The 25,646-nt window shown below is 36.3% G+C and overlaps 1 pseudogene across 1 annotated transcript; it reads left to right on the top strand.

The window, feature by feature from the left end:
- The first annotated feature begins 12,342 nt into the window (after positions 1–12,342).
- Positions 12,343–16,476, top strand: LOC148198486 (phosphoenolpyruvate carboxylase-like; annotated as a pseudogene). The gene is made up of 6 exons (XR_015786600.1): positions 12,343–12,805; positions 12,920–13,002; positions 13,181–13,311; positions 13,447–13,566; positions 15,258–15,366; positions 16,236–16,476. The product of XR_015786600.1 is annotated as a phosphoenolpyruvate carboxylase-like (transcript).
- Positions 16,477–25,646: the final 9,170 nt, after the last annotated feature.

Raw genomic sequence — 25,646 nt, forward strand, 5'->3', positions numbered from 1 at the left:
CATGATTATTGATTTTGTCGATTTCAACACAAATGGGAAAATCTAGAACTGGGGAAATTCTCCAAAAAGTAATATTACCTAGACATAGTGATAGGAGGGTTGGTTTCCTTTAAGCTTCTGTGCGAATGTAATGCATAATTAATTGTTGGGGATACAAGACACTGTGATCTAGTAATTAAGAGTAGGCTTTCTTCACCGAGACAACGGGTTTAAGGTAAATTAAAAAGTGGCATTAAATCAATGAAGAAGATGAATTCTTATATGCATGAGAGTGATTAGGTGAAATATAAATCCCAACAACATATTCATCTCATATTTTCAATATCACCCATTCACCCTTGTGTTTAGCCTCAATTTATCAAATTTGCATTCATGTTTATTTTTATTGCATTTGCATTCAAAAACCCCAAAAATTGTTCTTAAGTCTTAATTGGTTAAGTGATTACATAACTGTTTAGCGCTGTGAGTCTCTTGGGAAACGATACTTGGTCTTACCATTTATTATTCCTTGATACGATTCAGTACACTTGCCGGAGTGTTTACATGATGGAGATGGGGGAAGATTTGAAGATTCTTATCATTCTTGGAAGGCCATTCATGAAGAGAGCTAAGGTTGTCATTAATGTAGATGATGGAGTTCTAATGCTTAAAGACCAAGATGAGGAGGTGACTTTCAATGTCTTTAATGATGAGCAGCCGATTCAAGTGAAGAAAATTAATCCAAAAGTGGAAGATGAAGATCTACCAAAGACTAGTGTATCTAACCAAGTTGTTGACTTAGTCAAGGAAGATAAACATTGTTTCTTGTCACAAGTAAAAGAAGGGGAGAAAGAGATTAAAGAGAAGATAGTTCACCAAGACTTGGTGTGTGAAGATGAAGAATTCAAACCTGGCAAACCAGTCATATACAAGGACATGTTATGGGTTGTGAAGAAGATTAATGTGAATGGAGTTATTGAGATTGAAGCTCCATATTCTAGAAGAGTTAAGATGGTGAACAAGAAGCTGGTAAAGATAAGTTGGTGTGATGAAAGCAAGAGGGATTCCAACATCAAAAATTCAAACTAAGCCTAATGGTAACAAGCTAGTGACGTTAAAGAAGCATTTGCTGGGAGGCAACCCAGTTTTCTAAACCTTTCTTTTTAATTTTTGTTATTTCATTGTGTTTGTTGTGTTGAGATAATCTAGTATGCATCAGTGATGTGTTGGTGGATGAATGATTATGATGTGCATAGGGAGCTTTGATTATTTTAAGTGTAAGATGCTTAAGCTTGAGTTGGAAAGTAGAAAGTTGTGAAAGTGCAAAAATCTGAAAAAATTAAGGGTGGAAGCTCCTAAGGACGCCCTAGGTAAGCAAAGAAGGGGAGGAAAACAACACCGCACGGTGCTGAGCGCTGATAAAGGTTGAAAATACCGTTATCTGTGATGTAATTTTGATACTAAATGCTCTCTTTTCTACTTAGAAACTTGCTTGAAATCATGATTTTCTGTTAAGTTGTGTGAATAAGAGAGTTGAGGTTGAAATTAATGATTTTATGACTAAATTCCCTTGTTTTAGTATGTTAATGAAGTGATTTGGAAGAGGAGTCAAAGTATGAAGGATCTCTTTTTCTTTAAGTCTTAATTAATTGAGTTATCACACGACTGTCTAGTGCCGAGAGTCCTTTGGGATACGATACTCGGTCTTACCATTTTATATTACTTGTGCGATTCGGTACACTTGCTGATTCATCAACAAGTTTTTGGCGTCGTTGCCAGGGACTCATGGTATAACTATTCTATTTGTGTGACTCTTAGCCGATTAGACTTTATCTTTAATTTTATCTTTTTTCTTTTTTTATTTTTTTATTTTTATTTTTATTTTTTTATATTTTTATCTTTTTATCTTTTTATCTTTTTATTTCTTTTCTTTATCTTTTTATCTTTTTATTTTTTTATCTTTTTATTTTTTTCTTTTTATCTTTTAGTGCTAATTTGGTGCTCTAGTGTAGTGTTCTGTAGTTTTTGTATAATAAAATTCAAAAATTTGTACTAGGAGCACAAGATCATCAAAAGAAGAAGGAGGAAGAAGGTTACAGGGTGTGCCTGGGCGCCCCATTAAGGGCGCTGAGTGCCGACCTTCAAGTGTCATGTTCACCAAGACTTTGTGCGTGAAGTGGTTAAAGATATCAAAGAGAATGGACTCATTGAGATTGAGGCTCCTTATTCAAGGAGGGAAAAGATGGTGAACTTGAAGATGTTGCAGATAAGTTGGTGTGATGAAAGCAAAAGGAACACCAAAATCAAAGATCCAGATTGAGTTTAATGGTGTCAAGCTCGTGACGTTAAACAAGCGCTTATTGGGAGGAAACCCAATTTCTGTTTTTTTTAAGTGATTATTTGTGTGGTCTTGATTTGATTTTGCTTTGCAGGAATGACATCATCTACTGATGGATGCTAGACAACATCTACTGAGGGATGCTAAAAGGATTCAGATAACAACATCTACTGATGGATGCTGCTACGATGAATGATAGCCAATTTTTCTGAACTTTCCTTTTTAGTTGACTTAATTGTGTGGTTTTGATTTGATTTTTTTTTCTGTGTGTTTGAGTTTTTTTTTTTTAGGTTAAATGCTGCTTCTGATTGCAGTAATGATAGCATCTACTGATGGATGCTTCTACAACATCTACTGATGGATGTTGCTATGATGAGGATGATGAATGACAACATCTACTGATGGATGTTAGGTGATTAGGCATCTACTGATGGATGCCGATGAAGATGTGAAGGATTGGTGTCTACTGAGGGATACCAATGAAAATAAGAAATATTAGCATCTACTGATGGATGCTTGATGACAAATTTATGAACACCGAAAAAACGGCGCCACAAACTTGTTTAACCCTCGGCAAGTGTAACCGAATCGTATCAAGTAATAAAACTAGGTAAGACCAAGTATCGTTTTCCAAAAGGACTCACGACCTAGTTAGCTATATGATTTGTTGATTATTTGAGACTTGTGAACAATTGATTGTAGGTTTTAAATGCAAAAGACAATACTTAAACATGTATGCATGAATTTGATCAATGGAAAAGAGGAATACAAACACTTTAATGAATTAGATGGATGAGTATGTTGTTGGGGTTATCAATTTCATCTTATCCACTCTCATATACTTTTAGGAATTCATCATTCTTTTCATCAATTGCTAATGCCACTCTCTAAATCACCTTGCAAGAAGGCCTATCCTTAATTACGAGTTCATACAATTCCTATCATTCCTAATAATTAATTCTGAAGTGCAGAAGCTTAACGGCAACCAACCCTCATATCCCTATGTCTAGGCAATATGCTATTGGGAGAAATTCCCCGGATCTAGATTTCCCCGTACGTTCCCATATCGACAAAATCAATAATCATGACATTGAATGAGTTAAACAATGCAAGCTTTAAGCAAAGAGGAAAAACCCTAACTAATGATGAAAGAAAGCATGTATCTTAAAATAAGATGTTAAAACACAAATTCCATATATGAGAGTTTCACAAGACTACATTGATTCCCCAACAACAATACAAGGTTTAGTTCACCATATTCATGGTGAAACTAGATGAACAATAATGAATGAAAGAAAGATAGAACACTAGAAAGGTGAGGAGGTATCCTGAGCATCCAAGATCTTCCTTCAAGGGGTGGAAAAGAGAGTGTTTGCTTCGTCTCAGCCAAAGATACAAACCCTAGGAACACCTAAAGCGTATATACTATTCGTAAAATTACAGAAAATTAGGCCCAAGCCCAAAATAGTGTCGCTCAGCGGTAAGTGCGTGAGTCGTTTCTTCCCCTCAGCGGCCTTTTCACCCCTCAGCGGAGCCAACGTGGGTTTCAGATTGCCGCTCAGCGGTAAACTGCCGTTGAGCGGTATTTGCGACTTCTCCTTTTGCACTTTTTGATGTCTTTTCTGATTCCATCTCTATCCTTCTTCACTTCTTTCACCAAATTCACCTTAAAACCTGTATAAAACACTGAAATCAAGCATAAACCTGTCCAGCTCTCTTATTTCTAAAAATATAACCAAAAGCATGATTTCAAGCGAGTTTCTAAGTGTTAAAGGTTGCTTTTAATATCAATTTTAAGCATGAAAATAACAGTTTTTGAACTGTTATCACAACCTCAAACTTAGAACTTTGCTTGTCCTCAAGCAAACAAGATGTAACTCAATCTTCTACCAATCCATATAATGGTTCACCACATTCAAAACTTCCATTTCAAGATAAGTAAGTACTCAATTAAGCTTATTGCAAAGATTTCAATCAAGACGTGCACATGCTTTAATGTTCACACAATCACATATTATCCAACAAATGCTACTTTTCATGAATGATCAATCAACTAAGCATGGATGTTCTTATGTGTTCATGTAATCTTTCCTCACTAGATAAAGTGTTTCACTCAAACACACAAGTGTATAAGAGGTATTCACTCATTCACTCTACTATCACAATGTCACATGAATCAACTTTGCCTTTCATTTAACCGCAATCAAAAACACTTACAAGCAAACATCATCGCAAAGACTTTTCTATGGCTTATAATGTGGCTGGGCTAACAAGAAAATTGGTTTTTCTAGATCACAAAACCCTTGAGTTAAGAGAATCATATAAACACAATCATTCTTACTTTTCCCCAACTTTCTTTTGCATTGAGCTTTGCTTTTTCTTTTCTTTTCTTTTTCTTTTTCTTTTTCTTTTCACATACTTAATTCTTAGCTCTTAGCTCAATGCTTTCAATTTCCCTTTCTATTTTCCAACAACCCCAAACTTGAACATTTATACATACCACAAAATATTCTCATCTTAACTCAAGGTAAAGCTTTTCAACAAGGGTTTTCAATTCATGTTCAAGGCTAGGGGTTCAAATGATAGAACAGAAAGTGATCTCTTTTAGTGGGCTAAATTCATTATTTTGGCTAATAAAAAGGTTACCAACAAATGGCCTTGATCATATGATGCAAACAAGCAAGTAATTCAATCATAGCAAACCTGGGCAAAGTCATTCATACTTCCAAAGGAATAGCATTCAATTACAAAAACTCTAGAGCTCAAAACCTCACATATAAGCTGATTCACATTCCACATATACACATCCTGCTTAATATCATAATCACAATCACAACATCATGCATTTGTTCACAAAGCTTGTAAACCACCTGTATAAGCATGTAATGTGCACATCTCAACATCAATCTATATCAAAGCATCATCAAGCATTACTTATCAAACAATCACAATCATAAGCAAACCATCATAACAGACAAAGTTTTATATTGAGTACATCAAACCCTATTCTAAAAACATAAGTAAGTTCAGAACACAAAACCAAACAAAAGCATAAGTCCTGCTCTAGTTATGATAGCATTCATCAGTAAATGCTATCTCAGCTCCTCATCAATCTGAGCTGTCATCTGGATCCTTCTCTTCTCCCTCATCTTCAGCATCCTCAAATGCATCATCATCTTCATCCATCTTTATAGCTGAAGCTTCAGCTGCTCCATCTCTATTTCCTTGTACCTGCTCTTCTGGCCAAGCTACCACATTATGAAACTCCTCCATAGTCCACCTGTGTGCTGGAGGTCTATCATACATTCCAACAATCATCTCAGTAGTGGCCACCTGCCCTCTATGGATAGACTGTAACTGTGCACCTATAAGAGACATGTACATGTCCCTCATTTGGAAAGGTTCTGCTTCATGTGTCTCAGCAGATGCCCGACTCTGTGCTTGCCCTCTTTCTCTGCGAGTACGGCGTTGTGGAACTGGCTGAGCTACTTCCTCACCTCCACAATATTGTCTATAATACGCCTCATCAATTGCTTTCCTTGGCCTTTCAAAGGGTGGAGCAGAAGTATCCATCCCAGCTATCTTGCAGAGGTGTGTGATTAAAGAAGGATGTCCTAAGGGTGCTTTGTTGTTTGTTGTGTTAGCGCACACCCTTATCTCATCAGCTATTACTTGTCCAATATTGACATTCAAGTTCCTGATTGCACAGTAAAGGAGGAATGCCCTGCTAAGAGTGATGTCTGACACATGAGAACATGGCTGAATGTTGGCATGAGAAAAAGCCATCCAATACTTTGCAAGAGGAGTCAAATCAGTCCTCCTAATGTTCACCACAGAGCCAGTTCTATTCCTCTGAAAATGTCCTCCAGGTACACATAAAACTCTCTCCACATCATCAAAATCAACGCTTTCTTCCATACAGAGAGCAAACTGGCACTGCTCACCAGCCCACATAGTATCCAAGAAGTTGTTGATGGAATCAGGATCATACCTAATAGCATGGCCTCTGACATAGCCTAGGTAATTCTCAGTTGGATAATCACCAATCTTTCTTGCATTAGTGTAAAATTCTTTCACCATAACTATATTGGCAGGTGTAGGGTATGTGGCTAGCTTCCCCCAATCATTCCCTAACAATTGCTCTCCAAATTGAGGAGCAAAGTTAGGTATCATTCCAACCTTTCTCTCCATAAGGAGTCTCTTATCTTGGACCACCTTAAAGTGCTTCTCATGTTTGCGAGATAGGAACCTACTAGAATGGGGTTGTTCTGGTTCCTTTTCTTTTCTTTTGGATGCCATGGTCTTCATTCTTTTGCCTGAAGAGGATGCCATTCTTGGGTGGAGATGATAGACGAATGGAGAATGCTTTCAAGCTATGATGCTCTCTTCCAACCCCAAACTTAGATGGAAATCTAGTGAGAAAGTGAGTGGAGAAGAGATTTTCTTAAAATAGATGAGGGAAAAGTTGTAGAAAAACCTTTGAAAAGGTAAGTAGGAGTGTATGTGCAGAGAAAAATCTGAAAAGAGAAGCCAATGTGCAGCTTAGGGTATAAAAATACCATAATGGGCTCGGGTTCCGCTAAGGGGCAACTTAAGCCCAGTCTGCGACACTACCGCTCAGCGGTAGTTTGCCGCTCAGCGACACTTTCGGGAAGTGTTCTTCTTCTCCCTAGCTTAACCTAAGTGCCTCCTAACCATGCCTCTCACTTACTCCCTGCAATAACATTTTCAGATTACTCATGCAAAATCCTATTATGCAACTACAATAAAATAAACAAAAATATCATCAATCAATTGGGTTGCCTCCCAGGTAGCGCTTGTTTAACGTCACGAGCCTGACCCAAAATCCACCAGCACCCATCAGTAGGTGAAAAACTTTCTTACCAACACCCATCAGTAGGTGTAACAAACCTAGTATCCTTCAGTGGATACTTAACCACCTAGCATCCTTCAGTAGATGCTATATCCAAAAACATATTTACAGAAATAATGTCCAACTGATTAAAAATTACAAAACCAAAATAAAATCAATAGAAATATTATCCTCAAATCACTGGAATGCCTTCCAGCAAGCGCTCTTTTAACGTCATTAGCTTGACCCAATAAAGTTCAAGTTCCTCTTGATGTCCATATCCCATAAACTCCTCAACTGCTTCCGGTGTACTGTTTTGACTCTTCTAGAATGTGGAGACTCTATCTCTATCATCTCCTTTTCTTTGTAGCATTTCACAACCCACAACTTGTTTTTGAATCTCACAGGTGTACCAAGTTGGAGTCGTTCTTTCATCCAGTCATCAGGAACTTTTCTTCCTCTTCCAATCTTTTCTTTTTCCTGTACCTGAAACAACAAACAATGATTACCTTTAACCTTGGGCTTTTCATCTTCAGGGCTAGTCATGAGTACATCTTGAAATGCAACTTTATGACTAGCTTCTTCTTCCTGCATCTGCCTCTCTTCTTTGAAGACATCTACAACAACTCTTTCTTCTCGGTCTTGGAGCACCACTATACCTTCGTTCACATCAATGATGGCTTTGGCCGTTTTCATAAACGGTCTTCCGAGAATAATGGGTATCTTTTCAGTCTCCATCTCCATCACCACAAAGTCTACCAAGAACTGGAGTTTGCCTACACAAACCATAACATCCTCTACTATTCCATAAGGTTCCTTTGAAGATCCATCTGCCATTACTAAATTAACCTTTATAGGCTTCACATCAACATCACCGATCTGCTCCAGTAAAGAATAAGGTATCAAGTTAACACTTGATCCTAAATCAAGTAAAGCTTTTTTTATCCTTTTCTTTCCTATTGTGCATGGAATGGAAAAACCTCCTGGATCTTTTGCTTTTGGAGGGAATGACTCCTTTTTAATAGCTTTATACTTCTTTGTATCATCATCTCTACATCTTTTATTTGTAGAGATTTCTTTCTCAGGTTTAGTATAAACTACTATTTGTTGTAATATCTCCTTCCAAGGTACATCATTGTCCACCATCTTGAATAATTATGTAAAATCAAATTGTTTCTCTTGATTTATTGTAAAAGGAAAAATATCATTACTCTTTATCTCTCTTCTTTCTCCTTTCTCTTTTCTCTCTTCTTTTTCTTTTTCTCTCTTTTCTCTCTCTTCTTTTTCTATCTCTCCTTTTTCTAACTCAACTGTCTCATCATTTATACTCTCCAACACTTTACATTCATCCGGCACCCCATTAATTTTCACCGTGTTGCAGATCTCATTAAAAGTTGTGAGGTGCTCATATGGGCTTTCGTGAGACAACCCATTAAATTGATTACTCTTCACCAGTTGGATTAATGTTGGCTTCACCTCCATGTTGGCTGCATTGAGTCTTGGTCTTGCTATGCTATTGAAATGCTGAGGTCCAGCTATATTAGTGTAATGTGCAAGAGTTCTTCTGGCATTATTATTCTCCATATTCTCAGTGCTATAGTCAGAACCTTGTGGTGCTGGTTGTAATAGAGTTTCCGGAGAAGGAAAAAGTTCTCTAGATGTACGGATTCTTCTCCTCCGTCTACTCTTGTCTAAACCTTCAAGAAGAGGTTCTGCAGTTTTCTTGCTCCTAGTTCGGATTACTTCCTGCATACACAAACAAACAAATCCCTAGAAGAATTGGTTAGCACAAAAAGATATAAGAGAAGATATAAGATTCAGAGATAAAAAGATAAAAATAGAAAAAAAAATAAAAATAGAAAACAGAAAAAAAATAAAAAACAGAAAAATAAAATAAAATAAAATAAAAATAAAAATAAAATAAAATAAAATAAAATAAAATAAAATAAAATAAAAATAAAAATAAAAACAGAAAAAATAAAAACAGAAATTCAAAATTCAAAATTCAAAATTCAAAATTCAAAATTCAAGTCAAAGATAATCAATAATCACACAAACGAACTAGTTAAACCACGAGTCCCCAGCAGCGACGCCAAAAACTTGATGACAAATTTATGAACACCGAAAAAACGGCGCCACAAACTTGTTTAACCCTCGGCAAGTGTGACCGAATCGTATCAAGTAATAAAACTAGGTAAGAACAAGTATCGTTTTCCCAAAGGACTCACGACCTAGTTAGCTATATGATTTGTTGATTATTTGAGACTTGTGAACAATTGATTGTAGGTTTTAAATGCAAAAGACAATAATTAAACATGTATGCATGAATTTGATCAATGGAAAAGAGGAATACAAACACTTTAATGCATTTGATGGATGAGTACGTTGTTGGGGTTATCAATTTCATCTTATCCACTCTCATATACTTTTAGGAATTCATCATTCTTTTCATCAATTGCTAATGCCACTCTCTAAATCACCTTGCAAGAAGGCCTATCCTTAATTACGAGTTCATACAATTCCTAGCATTCCTAATAATTAATTCTGAAGTGCAGAAGCTTAACGACAACCAAAGATACAAACCCTAGGAACACCTAAAGCTTATATACTATTCATAAAATTACAGAAAATTAGGCCCAAGCCCAAAATAGTGCCACTCAGCGGTAAACTACCGCTCAGCGGTAAGTGCGTGAGTCGTTTCTTCCCCTCAGCGGCCTTTTCACCCCTCAGTGGAGCCAACATGGGTTTCAGAGTGCCGCTCAGCGGTAAACTACCGCTGAGCGGTATTTGCGACTTCTCCTTTTGCACTTTTTGATGTCTTTTCCGATTCCATCTCTATCCTTCTTCACTTCTTTCACCAAATTCACCTTAAAACCTGCATAAAACACTGAAATCAAGCATAAACCTGTCCAGCTCTCTTATTTCTAAAAATATAACCAAAAGCATGATTTCAAGCTAGTTTCTAAGTGTTAAAGGTTGCTTTTAATATCAATTTTAAGCATGAAAATAACAGTTTTTCAACTGTTATCAATGCTATTTGATTAGACATCTACTGATAGATGTTATTGACAAGATCTACTGATGGATGCTATGATGATGAAGATGGTGTCAAGCTAGTGACATTAAAGAAGCGCTTACTGGGAGGCAAGCCAGCTTTCTAAACTTTTCCTTTTAATCATTTCTTTTGCTATTGTACTCTGCTTGAATGAATTACACTACTTTGATTCAACTGTACTGTGTTTTGTGATGAGTATTGCTTTGTGATATTTTAGTGTATTGATTGATGTTGAGATGATGCATGATGTGCTGATATACAGGTGATGGCTCATAGTGTATGAAACAGGTGGTTGAGGTAAAACTTCATTGAGATACTGAACATGGTGTTTTTCTGAATTTTGGGACTTGTGAGTTTACCTGTGTGAGTTTTGGATTTGCCCAAATTTTCTGTGATTGAACTACTTATTTGTAGGTTTCATATGATCAAGGCCATCTTTTGTTGTCCCTTATTCTTTTAGCCTTCACATAAATTTTTTCCCATTGCAAAAAAAGAACAATTTGTTCTAACCTTTGAACCTTGAACCGTTTACATGTTTTGAAAACCCTTTTTGAAAATCTTTACCTTGAGTTAAGTTGAAAACATTTGATGAGTATTGATAAAGGTTCAAGTTTGGGGTTATTGGGAAAATTAAAAAGAAAAAGCATTGAGCTAAGCAGTAAGTGCTTGAAAAGAAAAAAGTAAAAGAAAAAGAAAGATGAAAAGAAAAGAAAAGGAAAGCTCAATGCAAGGGAAAGCTGGGAAAAAGAAAGAGAGTTTGTGCTTGAATGATGAAATCATAAATGTCTCTCTTAACTCAAGGATTTTGCTAACCAGAAAAACCAATTTCCTTCTTAGCCTAGCCAAGTTACAAGCCCTTGAAAAGCCCTTGTAATGACATGATGGAAACCCAGGTAGGGCATTCCATTCAAAGGAGTATCAACTTAAGCTAAGGCTAAGAAAGGGAAGTGAAGAAGGACTGTTAAAGACTCTTTCTTAATTTTCTTTCTCAAAGTCTTAGTAGGATTCTCTTTAACAAGTTTATATGTGTTTTGTAGGGTCTAATAAAGCTAGCAGATCATGGATCAACTAGCCAAGAAACTTGGTAAATCAAGAAGCAAGGAAACATCAAGAATGAAGAAGGAAGCTAAATCTTCACTTAGAGGAATGTTGGAATTATCACTTGGATGCATTGTAAGCTGTTTTAGAAGCCCACATGAGTCACATCAACCAGCAGCTTGCACTACAAGAAATATGGCTATTACATACGGATTATTATATACGGATTATAATCCGTATATAATATATATATTACATACGGATATTATATACAGATTTTGAAAAACAAATTATATACAGATATTATATACGGATTTTTATATACGACAAATCCGTATATAAAAGTCGTATGTAATATTGGCGCGTGGTGGCGGGAAAATTATCTAAGGATAGATCCGTATATGATTCCAATTATTCGTATGTAACTATATCCACGTGTTAGCTATACCAATGTTACGTACGAACTGGGAAAATAATTTACTTAAAAAAATTCTGATTAGAATGAAGCGAACCTCAAAGCCTATTCTTCTCAAAACCCTCTAGCTTTTCTCTCTCCCTCGAACCCTATTCTTCTCAAAACCCTCGATCTTCTCTCTATCCCTCGAACCCTATTTGATCTCTCTCTCGAACCCTCGCGATTTCACATCTCTCTCTGGAGCCCTCTTTGCTCTCATTGTCCCTCTCTCAAGCCCTCTTCGCCTCGCTGTCCCTCTCCCGAGCCCTCTTCACTGTCGCTGTCCCTCTCTCGAACCCTTGCTTCTTCCCCCTTTCTCTCTCGAACTGTCGTCGCATAATAACGCAGCAATGTCGTTGTCCTTCGTTGATGAAGCAATCACCTTCATCGTTCATTTTGGACTCGTAGTTCGACGCTGAGAGAGTACCTTCATCCACCCTAGGTTCATGATAATACTCCAAGAGCGGGAAGGGTTCGAAGAGGAGTGAAAAATAGGAAGATTGTTCGGTGAGAAATGCGAATTAGGTCGCGTGTTCGGTGGAAAAGGAAGATTCAACGGCTAAATCGGTGAAATGGTGCCAAAATGAGGATGTAAACGGTGGATTCGATGGAGAAGGCTATAGTGATTTATCAGAAAATATTCCGGAATTTATGTTCTTTCTCTTCTCTTCGACATTTATGTAAATGTTTTTGTGCAGGTTCAAGAAGTGTACGAAATTTCAGCTGAGTATGAAGGAAAGTGTGACCCTAAGAAACTGGAAGAACTTGGAAATATGATAACTAGTTTGGATGCAGGGGACTCTATTGTTGTTGCCATGTCCTTTTCCCACATGCTTAACTTGGCCAACTTGGCTGAGGAGGTCCAGATTTCTCGTCGTCGAAGGAACAAGGTGAAGAAAGGAGATTTTGCAGATGAGAACAATGCAACTACAGAATCAACATTGAAGAAACTCTCAAGAAACTTGTATTTGGCTTGAAGAAGTCTCCTCAGGAAGTTTTTGATGCACTGAAAAACCAGACTGTTGATCTGGTTCTTACTACTCATCCTACTCAATCAATTCGTAGATCTTTGCATCAAAAGCACGCAAGGTTTGTTACAAAAGTATAGTGTTTTTCAGCTTCATTATTCAATTTTATACTTTCTTTGTTTAAGTTGGTTCAGGACACCAAAATTGAGCTTTCTGGTTTTGATCTGCATTGTAGGATAAGGAATTCTATCTAAATTTTATGCCAAAGACATAACTCCTGATGATAAGCAGGAGCTTGATGATGCCTTGCTAAGGGAGGTAAGTATCAAAACACTAGGATTATCTTCGTTGGTTTAGCAAACTGCATTAACCACGCCTTTGTTTGGAGTTTATTCTGCAGAAGAAGAAATGTTCAAGGTGAAAAGAAACAAAGGCTTCGTTGAGTCAATGACATTGTTGACAATTTTCTTTTGTTACTTTTGTCTATGTTGTGCAGATTCAAGCTGCCTTCCGTACAGATGAAATCAAGAGGACCCCCCTAAGACCACAAGATGAGATGAGACCAAGGATGAGCTACTTCCATGAAACAATTTGGAATGGTGTTTCCAGATTTCATCAAGCAATCTGGTATGATTTTAAGCATGATTTTTTAATATGATTTTAAGCATGATTTATCAGAAAATAACCAAGGTTGGAATTTCATCAAGCAATTTTTCGTCACCTACTAGTAGTAATGGATGTAACTCATAAATTCTGGTGAAGATGCTTTTCAAAGACCTATCCTTCTTGCATGGGAAGTGCTGGCAGCTCTTCCTTTTGTCCTTGAATCAATTTTAACTGCTTGCGTTCATGGGAGGATGTCATCACGATAATTGACAACAGGTTGGCTAGATGCTACATTTATTTCTCCATCAATCAAGTTTATTGTATCCATCAATTTGGTTTTGGTCCCACCTTTCTTGTGTCTTTTTCTAATAGAGGATTAATTAAATCATGAATTTTTTGCTCAATGACAAAGAGTTGTTTACTAATTCGTATTTATTTTCATCAAGCAATCATTGTTTTGATTTTAATATTGCAATACTTAAGAGGAAGAGATCACATCAAACTAGGGTAATTGATTCTTATTCATTTATATATGAAAACAAATATGTAAACCCTTATCTGAATATTGATTAACTCATTTGTTGTTTGATAACAGTTGAAAAACTGTTATTTTTATGATTAAAATTGACACTAAAAGCAACCTTTACACTTAGAAACTAGCTTGAAATCATGCTTTTCTTTATATTTTTGGAAATAAGAGAGCTGGACAGGTTTATGCTTGATTTCAGTGTTTTTGTGCAGGTTTTAAGGTGAATTTGGTGAAAGAAGTGAAGAAGGAGAGAGATGAAATCAGAAAAGACAATAAAAAGTGCAAAAGGAGAAGCCGAAGTCACCGCTCAGCGGCAGTTTACCGCTGAGCGGCACTCAGGAGCTTGCGGGAGGTCCGCTGAGGGGCAAAATGGCCGCTGAGGGGAGAAAACAAGTCACGCACTCACCGCTGAGCGGTATTTTACCGCTGAGCGGCATTTTAATGGGCTTGGACTTGACTTTTTGTAATTTACGAATGATATATAAGCTTTAGGGTTTCCTAGGGTTAGGCATCTCTGGCTGGAACGAAGCAAACACTCTCTCTTCCACCCCTTTGAAGGAGGATCTTGGATGCTGAGGCTTCCTCTTCACCTTTTTAGGGTTTATTCTTTCATTCTTTCATTGTAATTCATCTAGGTTCACCATGAATATGGTGAACTAAACTCTGTATGTTTGTTGGGGAATCAATGTAATCTTGTGAAACTCTCATATATGGAATCTGTTTTTACATCTTTTAATTAAGACTTATGCTTTCTTTCATCATTAGTTAGGGTTTTTCCTCTTTGCTTAATGCTTGCATTGTTTAACTCATTCGATGCATGATTATTGGTTTTGTCGATACGGGCACGTACGGGGAAGTCTAGATCCGGGGAATTTCTCCCAATTTTATATTGGTTGTCGTTAAGCTCCTGCACTTATGAACTGATCATTAGGAATGCTAGGAATTGTATGAACTCGTGATTAGGGAGAAGCCTTCTGGAAAGGTACATTAGAGAGTGGCATTAACAATGATGATTTGACTGTTGAATTCCTAAAAATATATGAGAGTGGATAAGATGAAATTGACCCCCAACAACATATTCATATCTATATTTCATTGAAAGTGTTTATCTTTTGCTTTTTGCCATTGATCAAAATTCATGCATACATGTTTATTTTCTGTCTTGCATCTTAAACCCCAAATATTTCGTTTGTAAGTCTTAGTTAATCAAGAAACCACATAACTAAACTAGGCCGTGAGTCCTTTGGGAAGAACGATACTTGGTCTAACCAAGTTTATTACTTGAACGATTCGGTCATACTTGCCGATTGAAAACAAGTTTGTGACATCATATTTTGGTGTTCATAAATTTGTCCATCATTGTTCTTATAATATCAGTAACTCTCATGAAAATTGTAGCTCTGCTAACTCTTGTTAATTGTTTGTATTTTACTTTCAGATTTTGACAGTTGGTACAAATCCTCTGCTCAATCACTTTGACATGAATGGCGTCACAAATACAGTGTGCTCCTTCGTCATCTTTTTCTATCTGCTTACATCCTATAGGGGTATGTTCTGTTTCAAAATCATTGCTAATTGTGTTTAGTACCAGTTGTCTGCTCAAACATGCTGACGGACTCCTTGTTACTCTCTACTTTATGTGATATATAGTTGCATTACTGCGAAACTCATTTTAGGTTATGGCAATTGGAGGCTATGGTGGCCTTGTTGATGTTATCTCACAATTTGGCAGTCACATGTGCATGTTTCATTGTTAAGTAAAGTTCTCAGATAGTTTGAAAATTCTGATACCTCGGGATCAAGAACCCAAACAATTTCTAAGTAACCTGTGACAAGCTTTGGGATTACGATAGTTTTTGGCCTAACATACTTCTAATTTTCTTCTCCTTTGCAACACCTTTTTAAGGAGTCATGGAAATGATATGATTAACATCGACCATTGTTGTTACCATCATTTAAGAGTATTAATCCATCTAAATAGGTAGGTAGCATTTCATTGGTTAAATTATATGTTCATCTTGCTTCCTTTCTAATTGGTATGCAGGAATATCTTCATTCTTATTTAGTTTTTTTTAACCTTTCATGGGATGGATAAACATTTCTTAAAAGGGTTCTTAAATGTTGTCAAAGCTAGTAAGATGAAAATTTGGTGTTTAAGAGGCAAACTGAGCTTAAAGAAATTTACAGAGGAGTTCACATGGATGTCGATAGTGAATCTGCAAGACAGATTTTGACTAGTCTCATTGAATGTGCTACAAAACCTGTCATATTATCTCCTTTATATAGTTTTTAAAACTCTCTTTCTATTTTTCAAAACTATTTTCACTTAAATACTTTCGAAAATTATTGTTATGTTTGTCCATAGTGCTTGGTATTGGCTCTAAATTTTCCTTGATTACTTTTGATTTCTTTGCAGGTAATGTTGATCTGTCTCATTTGCTTCAAAACATGGATGGTCAGATAAGACAAGCCAAGGAGCGAGCTCTAAGCGTAAGGATATCTTAGATATGACAGGGAATCTTGTTTTGTAAATAAATAGTTGTTGGAATTAGTTTGTATAATTTTATTTTGGTTTTAACGGTGTAGCCCATAATGGCTTGACATACTGTAAAGTTGAAATTTAATGTTAGAATATAATAGGTTATGATTTCGAGTTAGTTGAAAAATTTAGTTACACATTACAAATCTAAAATTTGGATGAGTTATATATTTGACAGTGTTGCAGTTGACTCTTCATTTCAGTTTATTTTCTTCTTGTGCATAACTGTGCATAACTGCTCAACAGTTATGGAGGGTTATTTTCTTTTGTTATTTTACTGTAAATTGAATGAAGTAAGTTGTAGGTTGTTGTGATCAATATTACAAGACATTATTCTGTTTCTTTTTGCTCTCTCTGCTTTGTATATCTTGTTTATACTTGTTTGAACCAACAAGTGGCGCCGTCTGTGGGGATAAACAAGGCAAGACTGTTTTATTCACCAAGAAACAATGGCAGCAAAATTTGATATTGAGAAGTTCAATGGATCAAATGATTTTGGGTTATGGAAGATCAAGATGGAAGCTATCTTGATTCAGCAAGGTTGTGATGAAGCCTTGAAGGGTGAAGAAAGTATGTCATCAGTCTTATCACAAGCGGAGAAGAAGAACATGATTGATAAGGCCAGAAGTGCCATTATCTTATGTCTGGGTGACAAGGCTCTCAGAGAGGTTGCCAAGGAAAGAAGTGCAGCAGGCATATGGGCAAGATTGGAGTCATTATACATGACTAGATCATTAGCTCATAGATTGTGCTTGAAACAACAACTTTACTCGTTCAAGATGATGGAGTCAAGATCCATTGAAGAACAAATTTCTGATTTTAACAAGATCATTGATGATCTTGAGAACATCGGGGTAAAACTTGAAGATGAAGATAAAGCTGTGATTGTTCTAAATGCTTTGCCTAAAACTTTTGAGCATTTCAGAGATGCTTTATTGTATGGGAAAGATCAAGTGATTACTTTGGAAGAAGTCATCACTTCCATCAGAACCAAGGAATTTCAGAAACTTCAAGATTCCAAGAATATGGAAGAAATATCTTCTGGCTTGCAGTCTCAAGGATAAAATGGAAGAAGAAAGAAGGAAAATCAGGCAAGGTGAAGCAAGAAATCAAGAAGCAGGTTCGATGTTTCAAATGTCAGAAAATTGGTCATATTAAGAAGTACTGTCCTGAGAATAATGACCAAGACTCTCGGGTGAAAGAAATTGTTGATGTTGTAGAGGTTTCAGATGACTATGAATCTGGCTATGAATCTGCTGGAGTTTTGGTGGCTTCATCGAATGATTCCCAGAAAAGTTGGGTTATGGATTCCGGTTGCACATATCATATGTGTCCAATCAAAGATTATTTTGAGAATCTTGTTTTGAAGGAGTGTGGAACAGTGCTTCTTGGAAACAATAAAGCCTGTAAAGTGCAGGGAATTGGAGTGATTAGACTGAGAATGTTTGATAATCATGAGATGTTGTTACAAGGAGTGAGGTATGTTCCAGAACTGAAAAGGAATCTGATTTCCATAAGTGCTTTTGATCTTATGGGATATTCTACAAAGGTTGAGAATGGGTTCATGGAGGTGACCAAAGGAGCATCTGTAATTGCCAAAGGTAGTCGTGTTAATGGCTTGTATATCATGGATGGATCTACTGTTATATCTCATGCATTTATTGCAAGTCAGTCCATGGAAGACAAGACAAGATTATGGCATTTGAGGCTGGGTCATATAAGTGAGAAGGGATTATTCAAATTGGAGAATCAACAACTGCTCATGGGTGATAAACTTCATAAGTTGAAGTTTTGTGATCAATGTGTTTTGGGAAAAGCTCATAGAGTGAAATTTGGAGTTGGTAAGCACACTTCCACAAGACCTTTTGAGTATGTTCATGCAGATTTATGGGGTCCATCCAGGACTCAAACTCATGGAGGAGGATCCTATTTCTTGAGTATTATTGATGATTACTCAAGAAGGGTTTGGGTTTATATATTGAGAAATAAGACTGAAACGTTTCAGAAATTTAAAGATTGGCATATTCAAACTGAAAATCAGCAGGAGTCCAAGTTAAAGGTATTAAGGACTGATAATGGACTTGAATTTGTCTCTAATATCTTTAATAGCTATTTTGCTAATCATGGTATTAAGAGACATAAAACTGTGGCTTCAACTCCACAACAAAATGGTTTTGCAGAAAGGATGAATAGAACCATTCTTGAGAAGGTCAGGTGCATGATCTTGAGTGCTGGATTACCTAAAGTATTTTGGGGTGAGGCTGTCAACACATCAGTTTATCTGATAAATAGAAGTCCATCATCTGCCATAGAGAATAAAACACCAATGGAGGTTTGGAGTGGTAAACCTGCAGATTACTCAAATATAAAGGTATTTGGAGCTTTGGCTTATGCTCATGTAAAGAAAGACAAGCTAGAAGCCAGGGCTGAGAAATGTGTGTTCCTTGGATATGCAGAAGGTGTTAAAGGATACAGATTGTGGAGGCTAGATCCAAAACCACCAAAACTCATAATTAGCAGAGATGTAATCTTTAATGAAGCAAGGATGGGAATGCATACTTTAAACCAGGAATCAGGGATGGAGAAATTACAATTTGAGGTGGAGACTCCTATTGATAAAACTCAACAAGATCTTAATGATGGCCCAGAAAGTTCATCACGTAACTTTGAGCACTCATCTTCCAATCAAGCCACCAATGACTATCAACTTGTTCTGACAAGGAAAGAAGAATCTCCAAACCAACTCAGAGATTTGGACAAGTTGATTTAATATGTTATGCTTTGAATACAGCTGAAGAGATAAATGAATCAGATGAACCAAGAAACTTCAAAGAGGCTCTTGAGAGTGAACAACAAAAGCTTTGGTTGTGTGCAATGGAAGAAGAACTTGAATCACTTAGAAAAAATAACACCTGGAGACTTGTAAAGTTACCTAAGGGCCAAAAGGTGATTGGATGCAAATGGATCTTCAAGAAGAAGGGTGAGATTCCAGGAGTTCAAAAGGCTCGATTTAAGGCAAGATTGGTGGCAAAGGGGTTTACTCAAGTCGAAGGTGTGGATTACAATGAGATTTTTGCACCTGTGGTGAAACACTATTCAGTGAGAATTTTGATGTCAATTGTAAATTAGCTTTGGTTTATATCTGGAGCAATTGGATGTCAAGACAGCTTTTCTACATGGAAACTTAGAGGAAACAATCTATATGAGTCAACCTGAGGGATTTGCAGTTGATGATAAGGTATGCCTCTTGCAAAAATCATTGTATGGTCTAAAATAAAGTCCCAGACAGTGGTACAAGAAGTTTGATGACTTCTTAATGAAGTTGAACTTCAAGAGATGTAGCTATGATAGTTGTGTCTATATACTCGAAAAGGGAGTTTGGTTGTATCTATTGTTGTATGTAGATGATATTCTAGTAGCAAGCAAAGACCAAGGGATGATTAATGATCTAAAGCATGCACTGAATTCAGAATTTGAAAGGAAGGATCTTGGAAAAGCTAGTCGAATTCTTGGAGTAGATATCATCAAAGATAACCTGCAAGCCCATCACATGAAACTCTCAAGGAGTCAAGACATCATGTCTGATGATGATAAGAAGAAGATGGAACCTATTCCTTATGCTTGTGGAGTAGGCAGCATTATGTATGGAATGATTTGCACTAGACCAGATCTTGCACATGCTGTTAGTGTTGTGAGTAAGTTCATGGCAGAACCTGCACATGTTCATTGGGAAGCTCTGAAGTGGATTCTGAGATATGTGAATGGAACTCTAAACTCTGGTCTTCTATATCAAAGAAAGAGTAATTTTAAATCCATCATTGAAGGTTTTCTTGATGCTGATTATGCTGGATGTCCTGATACAAGAAAATCTCTCTCAGGTTATGTGTTTACTCTGTTTTGAACAGCTGTGAGTTGGAAGGCAAATCTCCAATCTGTTGTAGCTTTGTCCACCACAGAAGCAGAATATAATGCTTTGGTTGAAGGGGTAAAAGAAGGTTTATGGCTAAAGGGAATGCTCTTTGAACTTGGATTCAAACAGAATAGTGTACAGATCTTTTGTGATAGCCAAAGTGCTATTAATCTAGCCAATCATCAAATGTATCATTCGAAGACCAAGCATATTGATGTTAAACTACATTTCATTAGAGATGTGATTGATTCAGGTGCTATTGAAGTGGTGAAGATTGACTCTAGTGACAATCCAGCAGATATGTTAACTAAAGTGTTACCTATAAATAAGTTTGAAAAATGCTTAAGCATGGTGGGTTTTAGTCATGTTTGATTTCATGGGAGTAGTTGTACAAACTGCATTGAAGTGTCAAGGTGGAGAAATGTTGCAGTTGACTCTTCATTTCAGTTTATTTTCTTCTTGTGCATAACTGTGCATAACTGCTCAATAGTTATGGAGGGTTATTTTCTTTTGTTATTTTACTGTAATTTGAATGAAGTAAGTTGTAGGTTGTTGTGATCAATATTACAAGACATTATTCTATTTCTTTTTGCTCTCTCTGCTTTGTATATCTTGTTTATACTTGTTTGAACCAACAAACAGTGGATTCTTTTTAGTTCCACTTTGGTTTCAAGTATAAAGATACTAATGTTATAAAAAGATATTTTATATTAAATTAGTTATTTAAACATTTTTTTAATGTGTAAATTTTATGATAATATATAAATAATTTTTAATTTTTTTTTTGGAAATAAATAATTACATACGGATTCTTTTCGTATGTAAGTTATATACAGCTATTATATACGGATTTTTCCGTATGTAAGTTACATACAAATTTTATATACGGATTTTTCCGTATGTAATTTATATGCGGATTTTTCGTATGTAATTTATATACGGATATATCCGTATGTAATTTAGCTACACTTATTTTATATACGGATTTTTGTCCGTATGTAATTCGTATATAATACAATTTTATATACGGATTTTAGATGTTATATACGGATTTTGACCGTATGTAATTGTGGTTTTTCTTGTAGTGTTGGTTGAAGTTGAAGAAAGCCTCAAGTACCGCTCAGCGCAAGTACCGCTCAACGCCACTTTTACCGCTGAGTGGCGCTGTGAAGTCCCGCAATCACCGTTGAGGGGCAAAATTGCAGATGAGCATCAAATAGAAAAATCGCACTTACCGCTGAGCGGTAATTACCACTTGGGCCACTTTTCTATAATCTTTAGGAAGCTATATAAGGTTTTAGCCGACCTAGGGTTAGTATCTATTGGCACAACGAAGCAAAATCACAGTTTCTTCACCCCTTGGAGGAGGATTTTGGATGCTCAAGCTCCACTCTTCAAATTCTAGGGTTTTATCTTTCATTCTTTCATTATTTTTCATCTAGTTTCACCATGATTATGGTGAACTAAACCTTCATTGTTGTTGGTGAATCAATGTAATCCTTTGAAACTCTCATGTATTGAATTGGTTCTTTAATCCATATGCTTTCTTTCATTAATTATTAGGGTTTTTCTTCTATGCTCTATGCATGCTTTGTTTAACTCATTCAATTGCATGATCATTTATTTTATTTGTATGCACACATATAGATAAATCTATACATGAAGAAATTCTCTCAATAGTAATATTGCCTATACATAGGGATAGGAGGATTGGTTGCCTTTATGCTTCTGTGCGAATCTAATGCATGAATAATTTCTAGGGAGACAAGACATTGTAAACTAGTGATTAGGAGTAGGCTTTCTTCACCGAGACATCGGGTTTAAGGTAAATTAGAAAGTGGCATTAACATTAATGAAGAAGATGAATTCTTGAATACATGAGAGTGGATAGGATGAATGGAAAACCCCAACAACATTATCATTCCGTAATTTACATCAATCACTTTTGCTTCTTTTGATCCAATTGATCAATACATGCATTCATATTTAATTTTTCAGTATTTGCATTTAAACCTACAAGAATTCGTTCACAAGTGTAATTTAATCAAAAAATCACATGACTGTTTAGGCCGTGAGTCCTTTCGGAAACAATACTTGGTATTACCATTTTATTATTACTTGATACGATTTAGTTACTCTTGCCGTGGGTTAACAAGTTTGTGGCGCTGTTGCCGGGGACTCATGGTTTAACTATTCTATTTGTGTGATTATTGATTAACTTTGACTTGATTTTTTTTTATCTTTTTGATCTTTTTATCTTTTTGTTTATCTTTCTATCTTTTTATTTTTATTTTTTTATCTTTCTATCTTTTTAGTTTATCTGTTCTATCTTTTTGTGCTAACAATTTTTCTAGGGTTTTGTGTTCTTATGTATGCAGGTTACAATTAGGACTAGGAGCAAGAAAACTTCATAACCTCTTCTTGAAGGATTGGACGAAAGTAGAAGGAGAAGGAGGATCCGAACTTCTAGAGAACTATTTACTTCTCCGAAAACACTTCTACAACCCTCACCACAAAGATCTAACCAGAGTACTGAAGAGATGGTTGAAGAGAACAATGTTAGACGTACTATAGCGGATTACACCACTGTTGTTGGCCCTCATCACTTTAATAGCATTGCTAGGCCGAGGTTCAATGCTGCAAACATGGAGGTGAAACCGGCATTGATACAATTGGTAAAGAGCAACCAATTTAATGGGCTATCACATGAAAGTCCATATGAGCATCTCACCACATTCAACGATATTTGCAACACTGTAAAGATCAATGGTGTGTCGGATGAAGCAATAAACCTTAGTTTGTTTCCTTTCTCATTGGGAGGCAATGCTAACTTATGGTTGAATTCTTTTCCAGAGGAAAGCTTTACTGAATGGGAAGCTGTGGTTTCAAAGTTCCTAAACAAGTACTTCCCATAATCTAAAGTCAACAAAGGGAAGCAAGAGATTTCTTCTTTTAGACAAGGCATGGAGGAGACGCTAGGTCAAGCCTGGGATAGATATAAGAGCTTGTTGAGAAAGACGCCTCAGTTCGAGGTAATATTAAATGCAAGACTCTAGAGGAAGCAACTGAATTTATTGACAACATGGCTACAAATGATAATGAGTTGCATAATGAGAGAGGATCTCCAATTCAATAGAAGGGAGTTCTACAATTGTAATCAAATGATGCCTTGCTTGCACAGAACAAAATCATAACTCAACAGTTGGAGAATTTGACAAAAACATTTTCTCAGTTGCCAAAGGAGCTGAAGAATGTTGCACAGGTTCAACAACAACTTTGTGAACTCTATGGTGGTGACCATATCAATGGTCAATGCGCTTTTCCAGTGGAGGCTTTAGAAGACGTAAATTTCATGGCCAATCAATTTCCATACCGCCAAGGGAACTACAACCAAGAGTGGAAACCACACCCAAGCATGGGTCAAGGTCAAAATGGATAAGCTGGACAAGCAGGACAATTCAATAGACCACAACAACAACCATCAATATGGCAACAAGTATCTGCATTAATAGGTGGGGATGAGAGAAAAGAGTGGAGAGAAAAGAAGAGATAATAGGTGGAGATGAGAGAGAAGAGAATGAAAAGAAGAGGGGAGAGAAAAAAATTGAGAAAAATGATAAAATTCTTACTTATCCTAAGGGGAGTGAAAATATTGAAAAAGAGAGACAATATGGGCGCTTTAAAGATATCTTCAGGAAATTAGAGATTACAATACCTTTGAATGAAGCACTTCAACAAATTCTAGCTTATGCAAAGCACATGAAACAAGTCTCCACAAAGAAGAGATATCTAGATGAAAAGGGAGATTGTAGTGTTATTGAGAAGAAGCCACTTCCTCCAAAAGTGAAAGATCCATTTTACTATTCATTGCGTCATAGGGAAGGAGAAAATAAGGAAATCCCCAATTGATTTAGGGTCAAGCATTAATCTGATGCCTTTATCTCTGCCTTTAGAAACTAGCTTGGAATCATGCTTTTGTTTATGTTTTTGAAATAAGAGAGTTGGATGGGTTTTATGCTTGGTTTCCTTGTTTTTGCAAGTTTTAAGATGAATTGGTTGAAAGAAGTGAAGTACGAAGAAGTTGGAATCAGAAAAAGGAAGTGAAAATTGCACAAAAAGAGAAGACGCGAGTACCGCTCAGCGGCGTTCTTGATCCCATAGTCACCGCTGAGGGGAAAAAGCAGGTGAGTGTCAATCTGAAGTGTCGCGCTTATCGCTGAGTGCCATTTTTATGGGCTTGGGCTTACTTTTCTGTAATTTTTAGAATAGTATATAAGGTTTTAGTCGACCTAGGTTAGTGATCTTTTGCTAGAACGAAGCAGAAACACACTTTTTCACCCCTTGGAGGAGGATTTTGGATGTTCAAGCTCCACTCTTCAAATTCTAGGGTTCTCTCTTTCATTAATTTTCATCTAGTTTCACCATGATATGGTGAACTGAACCTATATTGTTGTTGGGGAATCAATGTAATCCTTTGAAACTCTCATATATTGAATTTGTTCTTTAATATATATGCTTTCTTTCATTAATTGTTAGAGTTTTTCCTCTTTTCTCTATGCATGCTTTGTTTAACTCATTCTATTGCATGATTATTGATTTTCTCGATATGGACACATACGGGGAAATCTAGATCTGGGGAATCTCTCCCAATAGTAGTATAAACCTAGACATAGGAATATGATGGTTGGTTGTCTTTAAGCTTTTGTGCTATATAATGCATGAATAATTGCTAGGGAGACAAGACATTGTAAACTAGTGATTATGATTAGGCTTTCTTCACCGAGACATTGGGTTTAAGGTAAATTTGAAAGTGGCATTAACATTAATGAAGAAAGGTGAATTCTTGAATACATGAGAGTGGATAGGATAAAATTGATAAACCCCAACAACATAATCATTCATATAATTCAAATAACGTGTTTTGCTTCTTCTTTTCCATTGATCAATACATGCATTCATGTTTACTTTTTAGTAATTTGCATTTAAAATCTGAAAGATTTGTTTTTACAAGTCTTAGATAATCAACAAATCACATAATTGTCTAGGCTTGAGTCCTTTGGGAAAATGATACTTGGTCTTACCAGTTTTATTACTTGATACGATTCGGTTACACTTGCCGAGGGTTAACAAAAGGTTCCAATCATTCTTGGAAGATCGTTTATGAAAACGGCAAAGGTAATAATCAATGTGGATGATGGGATGATAGTGCTTCAAGACCGAGGAGAAAAGGTGATCTTTAATGTCTTCAAAGGGGAGCAGCAGATTCAAGAGAAGGAGGCTAGTTATAAAGCTGCATGTAAGGATGCACCCTTGACTAGTTCAAAAGCTGCAAAGCCAGTCTTCAAAGCTAAACATGGTTTCTTGTCACAGGTTAGGGA

The sequence above is a fragment of the Vigna umbellata genome, chromosome 5, assembly GCF_029865625.1.
Source record: "Vigna umbellata cultivar VRB3 chromosome 5, Vumbellata_1.0, whole genome shotgun sequence".
NCBI lineage: Eukaryota > Viridiplantae > Streptophyta > Magnoliopsida > Fabales > Fabaceae > Vigna > Vigna umbellata.